The sequence below is a fragment of the Apis cerana genome, linkage group LG14, assembly GCF_029169275.1.
Source record: "Apis cerana isolate GH-2021 linkage group LG14, AcerK_1.0, whole genome shotgun sequence".
In the NCBI taxonomy this organism is placed as follows: domain Eukaryota; kingdom Metazoa; phylum Arthropoda; class Insecta; order Hymenoptera; family Apidae; genus Apis; species Apis cerana.
In genome coordinates, this window is record NC_083865.1 from 551689 (window position 1) to 560944 (window position 9256).

Genomic DNA, 9256 nt, shown 5'->3' on the forward strand with positions numbered 1-9256 from the left:
TTCTATAATATTTATCCAAATAAGTCAAAGTATGTTGATTTGCTTCTTCCTGGTCGTTATCTAGATCCAATAATAATCCGCTATCTTCGTGTATGAACACGATGCACAACTTTGCCGCTGGCAGCTACCCGCTGGCAATTTTTAAAATAGCCACATGTGGAATATTATATATTTCTTCATAAATCATTCTTGCATTATTGTAGAGAGGGAAGATTTTCTTCTTGTATTATTCTCAATTTATTGCAGAATGTCTACTGACTTGTACCACTTATTTCTCTGGTGTAACTATTCTGTAAATATTCTTTATATAATATTCTGCTGTAAATATTCTTGAACATTTGTTGAATTAGCTAATCGGCCAAGTCAAATCACTTTGACCTCTCGCATTGTTCTCTGATATTGCAATCAATACATCGCTGAAGTCAAAGAATTCAGATCGTTGAGATTGGAAATAAAGGAATGAAAGCAAGACAGAACTGTATTTATATTAGCAAAGTGTATAATGCTCTTTAATCTCTGTTCACGATACGATGCAAAAGATTTTGATAAATTTTACCGCAATCTTTTCTCAAAATATATATGCATGCGAAGGATTCAGACGTTATTCTATACTGTATTTTTCTAATGCATCTGATATCCTTATATTGTGTTCTTCTTCTTTAAAAGCATATCTAATTCATCATTCATGGAGCTTATTTTGCGTATCTATAAAATTCATTCTGTTATCTGAAAATATTGTACTACATAATCCTCTGCGGGCTATGAATCCATATAAAAGCTTTTCTTTTGAATAAGATGTTTTAATGTTTTATAAATTTACGTCAATTCGACAATAATCAAATTATTAAATTCTCTCTGATTTCTTCAATCTTATTCTTCGTTTTTATGCGCGAATTTCTACTAAATCTAATAATGTTTAATATTGTCGATTTATTTGTTGAAATATGCACTCATTAGCACTTGCTTCTAACCAAGTGACCACAGGGAGCTAGTTTGTAAAAATAGAGAATTCGCACCGCCAGATATAAGATCGGCGGGATTATCGCATGAAGTTATGTGACGCCATGCCCGATAATAGCATATGCTTTCCACAAGCTTAGCCATGAAGATTTTCTATCTGCTGAGTGAATCGAATCTTAATTAGCACGAATCTAACCAATAATATACGCGAACAATGTCTAAAATAATTGCGACTTTAATCTTTGACATTAATTGCGTAAATAAGAATTAATAACACCACAAAGCTCTAATCTTGGAAGAGAAATTGATTTGAATGGAGTTATTTTGGATTTAGCACAGAATAATTGTGTTTCTCATTTATCTGCTTCTACCGGCAAGCACAAGATTCCTATTTCTTGCAATATGCATGTAGTTAGAAATGATGCAAACGCGATAATATAAGTGATCATATCTAATTCATGTGTCTTCACTCCGATCCGATCTACACAAAATACATTGGAATTGCGATTCTCAATTCTAATTAATACTTTGCGATACATTTTTTTCTATATCTGCTAATATATACTTGTTGAAGAAAGAAAAATAAAGAATAAATTGTCTCCAATCCATTAAATACAACATAAACTTTCATAGTCATGCTGCTAATCTTGGAGACAATGCGGCGCGACATGATAATATAAATAATCTTCTTTATCTAGAGGGGCAGTTAATCGAGTCATGTGTCAATTTTTCATACTTTGCCATGAAATCTTGATGTTTATTGAGTCATCGTATTGCCTAATTTTCTCTCAAGCGAGTATAATTACTTTTCCTCCGGTTCGCATGAATCATCTAGTTAATCATTTTGAAATGAATATATAACGTCCATCATGTTATTTATTATATGTTTTCTGAGAAATGACTTTCACAATATTTTTTTTTATTTGAATTTCGTAGATATCTTTTCTATCTTTTAAAATTTGACAAAATTTGTTTGTCCAAATCACTATTTCTATGACATCTAATGTGTATCGGATTCTTTTGGTTACACCGCCGAGCACCCAATCGAATTGAATTTTTTATTATAGTAAGCGAGATATTATCTATACAACAATATTCAAAATGCCTGTTTCAATGAACATATTTATTTTTTTACATTTGAATTGAAAATCGGCTAATATAATGACCAATGTATTTTTTTATGTATTTTTTTAATTTTAATTATAGCAATTTTTCTTTTGCTAATGAAAAGTGCTAATGAAAGGTTCAGCAAATTTATGGTGATTTTATCTATAGTCCGACACGAGATGCTGGCATTAATTTATTATATCCAGGCGAAATGTTAATAAACGTTTCCTCTGATAACGGAATTAACTGAATTTCCGATACCCGAAATATTCCATTTCATTCGCCTACACTTTATTTTCAATTTGTTACATAATTACATTAATATGATATTCTTGAATAATGAAATTATATTAAGAATTTCAGTTTAATAAAACTTGACATTTCTATCTGTTTCTTTAGTTATTCTTCACATAAATGCGATTAACAATACGACATATTCATTCGATAAGAAATAAACTGCAATATTTGTAATGCAGGATGAGACTGATGATGGGATATCTTTTACCAAACTATTCATTTCTGATTCAAGATCAATAACATATATTTTATGGCAATGCATGATGCATGCATGTATTCATGTGATGTAAACAAATTGTAAATAATTAAATCAGAATTTCTTTTATTGTATGATTTTTTTCATTTAAACTTAACTCCTTAAATTTTTGCATCATGGCAAAGATTGCTGCATTACCCGAACTGGATACAGAAAGAAATATTAAGTACGAAGAAAATATTAAGTACATGCGCCATCGTTCGTTTTGGTCAACGCCCTAAAAAAATTCGATCTTCGCTATTCGATGAACGTTATCGCTATTCATTTATTAAACATCGCTTATGATGTTGGTTATCCATCGCGAAACTCTCCAAAGTTCTAAAAATTTGTGAAATTTTTTAGAAATCTATAAAAAAAATCTTTAAATCTAAATTGAACACCAAAATTAATACTTGCTCTCACCATTTACTTAATGTTAACACATCTAATTTTCTTGAAAGAATTAACATAGTATTCCATTTGTACAGATTTACTTAATTTTTTTAACGCAAGAAGATTTTTTGCATCATCAATGAATTCTCTTAATACAATGGAAAATTTACTTTTGATCAATAGCAGATTTAAAAGTATGCCTACATGATAAATAGAAAGATTTGCGGTTTTCTTATATGGCGTTTGTAATTTCTCCCAAACCAGTCTTTAATTGTTTCAGATAAACTCAAGGATTGGATGTGCAAACAATGGAATACCTTAACGACGCCCGAAAAAGAAATCTTTACAATTTCGATAGAAATTCATTATTCTGAACCAATGAAACAAACATATCTCTGAAGTTAATAATAATAGAATCATTAGCAGTTTCGTTAAAAATTGGCAATTTTATTTGAGAATACCGAAAAAAAAAAATTAAAAATTACCGAATATTGCTGCTGGAACACAGTAGCGCGAGACACAATCGATTCTAATGAATTCTGACTTTTTCTTGGCGTGTATGTATGTATGCATCTTTTATAAAATCTTTTACCACAGCTATTATATTGAAAAACTCATTTTCAAACTCGTCGCGATAAGCTGCGTATGATGATTTTTATTTGATGCTTGCGATAATTTGTTCTGTTCTTCTGCGCATATATCTCTTATATAAAAAAATCATATTTTATATTTACATTTCACATTTGTTTTTTTGAATACCATGTTATTGTTTGGATTCTTAAATCTTATAATTCTTAAATCTGTAGAGTTTTAATCGAACCATACTCGTTGACTAATGCTTTTAATTGAATCTCTACTAATATAAGAACAAGAGTATGTTTACCGGAATTAGATGGAAGAATAGATCGACGAAAAATTAATTACAATTAGAATTGCACTGGGTTTCTGATACCGAAGTGATAAAAAACTCTTAATGAAAAAAATTATTGACTATTGCTTATCACTGTTTACTGAATACTGAACTGAGCTCACTTTTGAATATTCTCTCTTTGACTGTATTCAGCTCGAAGGCTTAAATATTAAAATCTAAAATTAAATAACTTTGAATATTGCATAAATATAGTACCTGAACTAATATTATTTCGACCATCTATTGTCGTAAGATTTGTTGTAAACTGTATCGTTGCTAAATTTTATCTGATTTAAATTCTATTTTATTCTAACTGATCTACTCTAGGAAATTCACAGGCTTTGGTTTTTCTTCTAATCATTATTTTCTATAAAAATTACAAACTAAGAAATTAGAGAAATCAATAGTGATGAAGAAGGGCGGTTTCGAAGGATAGGCATCCGGGGGATTGCGTCACAACGAGTAGGAATCAAGACCCTTGTGCTTGCTTCTATGGTGGTTTGTTGCAAGGCACTAGATATAACAAGGCAAGTATGACTTGTGAGTAGTAGTCATTGCTACTATATCTTTGTTTAAATTAAGAAATATATTTTTTCAATACTCCTAAACTATTGAAAATAAAATCCAAGATATCTAACCGTTTCACAAGTCTTTTTTTCTTAACATAACATAAATCAATTTTTGGTAAAAGTCAAAACAAAAGTACAAAAATTGACATAATAAGAATGTTAATTGAATTCTAAAACAAAGGATAAAATTGCTATAATGAAGAATATAGGATTTTATTTCATTTGCGTTTCGTTTTATCTAAAGTTAATTTAAAATGTTAAAACATAATAAATAAGTTTCCGAAATTTTTGTACATTAATTTTAATATTTGTTTTAAAAATAATTATATACAAAAAAAATGAAATTAGGAAACTAAGAGCAAGGAGTAATTATATGGATTTTTAATTGTTTAAAATGTTAAAATGTTAAAATGTTAATTGTTTAAAATTGTTTGAAATAAAAGTATTGTTTAAAATGTTGATTTTTATAATATATTCGAAAATCATCAAAATCAACTTCTTTTCTAAATAATTATTGCATTCTTATATCGACATCTTCAGAACATAATAATATCATGTTATTCTTCAATATATTTAAATCTATGTATCAAAACTAATGTTTCCTTGCGTTTTCTTTTTAATAATATGGTACATATAATATATCTTCTAACTAGAGAATATAACCGAATAATATAATATACCATTCCTAACGAATATATTAATATGCATTTCAAATTTTAAGAGATATTGTGCTCTAACAACATCATCCTATATCCCTAGTTTTATATTTAATAACTAACGAGCCTATAATAATACTGAAGAATTTCCGTACAAGAAAAATATTCTCTGTATCATATAAATCTTATAATTATTTGATGTATTCTATATTCTATATCTATATATTTATATATTCTATATCTATATTAAATATTTATTATTATTAAATACTTATTAAGAAATCGTATATCAATTCTTTAAAGATTGTTATAAAAAGAAGATTTTCATTAATAAAATTATTTAAAAAAAGAATTATTAAAAAAGATTATTAAAAAAGAAATCCCGAAAAAAATTTTAAATTTTTCAAAATCAAACGGGATCATTGGAAAGATTAAATAATTTTAAAATTCTGATGATGAAAACTTTAGTTTTAAAAATAAATTCAGGTGAATTGTAATATGATTTTTTTTACGAATTATAATAGTTTAAATATCAGCAATTTTCGATGAAAATTTTATGTTCTTTTAATTTTAAAGTAATATGTTAATGTAAATAAAATAATTATATAATAAATATATTCTGCAATATATTAGCAAATTTTATTTCTAGTAATTAATAGAAATAACAATGAATATGAAAGTTGACGAAAATCGGGATTGCATAACGAACAGTAACAAATATTAATTAAACAAATTTTGTGTATGCCAACTAAAAACAAAAATTTTTTTCCAGTATTTTTAATTTATTTTATTTTGTTTATTATTTTATTATCATATTATTTTAATTATTATATATTTAGTTTTAAATACTTACTTCTGTGTTCATGACTCCAAGAACTATAAACATCATAACGCATATAATATTAATATATGATGTGAGTTTATAACTGATTTCTTGATATGCAAGCCAATTTTTATAATTTGTGATTATTATTGTATTTAGAAATACAGTATATAAAATGATGCATATACTAGCATATGTTATACTCCAGCCATATTGTAATCGTCCTTTTAATTCAAATATACGTAAACCAAATATCTCATTAATAATAATGATAGGTATTAGCGAAGCATATTGAGTTTCTGGTGTCCATGCTAAAATTTTTTTCTTAAACGCCTCAATTGTGTCTAAAAGCAATATACATATTCATACATACAACATACATATTCGAATTCTGATAAATAAATTAATAAAATAATAATTCTCAGAGACTTTTCTAAAATTATATTATATAAATAATTATACAATATATAAATACAAGTATATTATATAATATAATCTATAAAATAATTATATAATTAATTGTATAAAATTTTTAGAACAGATTTTTATAAAAAACTCAAATACAATTTTAAAAATATTCAATGTTCTATTTTCTAAAATCATATAGTAAAATTTTTTCCTAAATTATGAATTATAACATCAAATCTCTATAAATTAATATGGAAATAAAAAAAATAAATCAATGTGTAAAATTATCACTAAAATAACTCTTTTTAATAAAAATAATATTTGCCTACCGTTATTATCGAAAAAATTATTTCTTTATAGTTTATATACATAAGAAAGAATTCATGTACATATACTGATCGACTTACCTTTCATATTTTTCTTAGTTTATAATTTTAGTTTTTTTATTAATTTTAATTTTTTAGTTTATAATTTAAATAATATTTTTATTTATTCCAATAAAAATTCTTTTTTATAATAAAAAGTTATATTTATTTATTATGATAAAAATTCTCACTTTTTTTATTAATTATAAGTTTTTTTTTTATGTTTTTACTGAATTGTCAATACTATTGCAAATTATAAAATGAGTAAGTTTATCTGTTTGTCAATCGTCATAACCTCCTTCATATCTTATTTATAATTAATATGATTAAAGATAATCTTCATATTCTCTAGAATTATTTATAATTATATATTTTCAACATAATTCTTTTTCAAGATTAATGGAAAATTGCATGTCATTTTATTTACTTATTAATATAGATACAAATTAAAACAAAAAATGCAATTTTTTTGAAAGAAAATTAACTTCAATCTATTTTTTTTTCAAAGTTATTCAATAGTTATGTAATTATTAAATTATGTAGTTAATCAGCGTTTTGTATTATAAGAGTTAGTTAGTGCTTTCTATTAATAGTTAGAAATTTTATGGTTTTTTCTTTTTCAATTTATAAAGATTTTTATTTTCTGTATATTTCAAAGTTTGAATGCCGTTTTAAATTATGATTTGTAATACGTTGAAAATTTCATTTCTAATTTTCTGTATTCCAAGATTTTTGAATATAATCATTTTTTCTATATCATGAAATATTGATAATTATAACATTTTACTTTAACTAATAAATATTTTTAATATTATATCTTATATATATTTATTATACATTTATTTATTATTTAATTGTTTTTTGTTGATAAAATATTTCTTATTATTTATAAAAGTTTCTTTTTTATAAAAATTGTATGTGAGAATTTTATTTTATAAAGGTAATTGTGAATGATTTGAATTGAGAATGATTTCATCATTTTCTGTATTTTTTTTTATATATTTCACATTTAAATTTAGAGACTTATTGTAAAGTATTTATATATATGTCATACATATATTTATTATTCAGTTATTTATTTCATTTTTTTCATTTTATCCAATTATTTCATTGATTTTGAAATTTTTTTCTTGCATTTTAGAAGTTATCATTTATTTATTTACTATGATTAATTTTGTCTTATAATATCATCTTTGAACTTATTATATAAATCTGATTGATTTTATCATTTTTGGTTATTTCTTTTTACATTTTTAATATAAAACTAAATCGATTAAAAATAATTACAAGTATTCTTGTATTTTTATAATCTTTATATAATGTAAAAATTGTGAGTATTATATAAGTTCAATAAAATTATGAATTTTTAAATATCTATCATAACTATGACAATTTATTAAATTTTATAATGAAATAAAAGAATTTTATTTTTGATCAAATCGATGTCAAAAAAAATTTTTTTTTTAATTTCTATAATGTTTTATTTCATTTCTTTTAATTTATTTTATCTAATATTTTGAATTCAGTTAGTTTCAGCATTATGTTTTAGTAGATAAAATTAAACTTAGAATATTTATAATATTATAATATTATAATATAACTAATATATAATTAATAAATAATATTTGAATAATATTTGAATAAATTGATTAAAAATATTTAAATGTATTTTATAGATATATGTGATGAATATAATATATTTTTATTATTATAATTTTTTTTCAAAAATATGTTTGTTAATTGGAATCTTTTAAATAAAGAAATAACTAGTCTTTTCAATTTTCTAATCGCTTTCCATAATAATTATTTCATAATAACTATTTTATACATGAAAAATTAGAAATATAAATAAAAATTCTTCATTATCAATAATTTTGAATTAATTGCTTCATTTCTTTGGTAGTTGCATTTTAATATTTTGTTCAATTGTGTTTTTGGTTTTTGTCAAATATTTTTTAATTTACGTTAATTTAGTTTTTTTAGATGAATTTTCTGTGGAATATATTCTAGATAGAATATTTTTAAACTTGTCTTCTTTAGATGGCTACTCGTCTTACTTCCTAAATTATAAATTTTATTATCGCTGTTTGTTGATGAGTTTTTAGGAATACTTTGAAATTTATATTTTCTTTCAAATATTTTTTTAAATTGATTTTACTTTGTGTTATTATTGTATTTTTTCTTTGTGTGATTTTATTAGCCTGATGAATATATTCAATATTTTTTTAACTAATATTATTAAGTTTTTTTTCTTTCTTAATTTTAGATCATAATTTTTAATAGAAAAAATGCATTTTTCTGAATTTTTAAATTGCTTGGATATAGCTCATCATTCAATGCTGTCTTGTAAGACACTATTCTTTAGTCTAAAATAGTCTAAAATAGCAAAGTAGAAAATTTAAATTTTATGTAATTGTTTTGTTTCTTAATGCGAGAAATAATTTTATTATAGTTGTTTTTTTATTATAAAATCTTTATAACATCTTTATAACTATAATTTTGATAGTTACAATTTTTTATATATGATCTATTT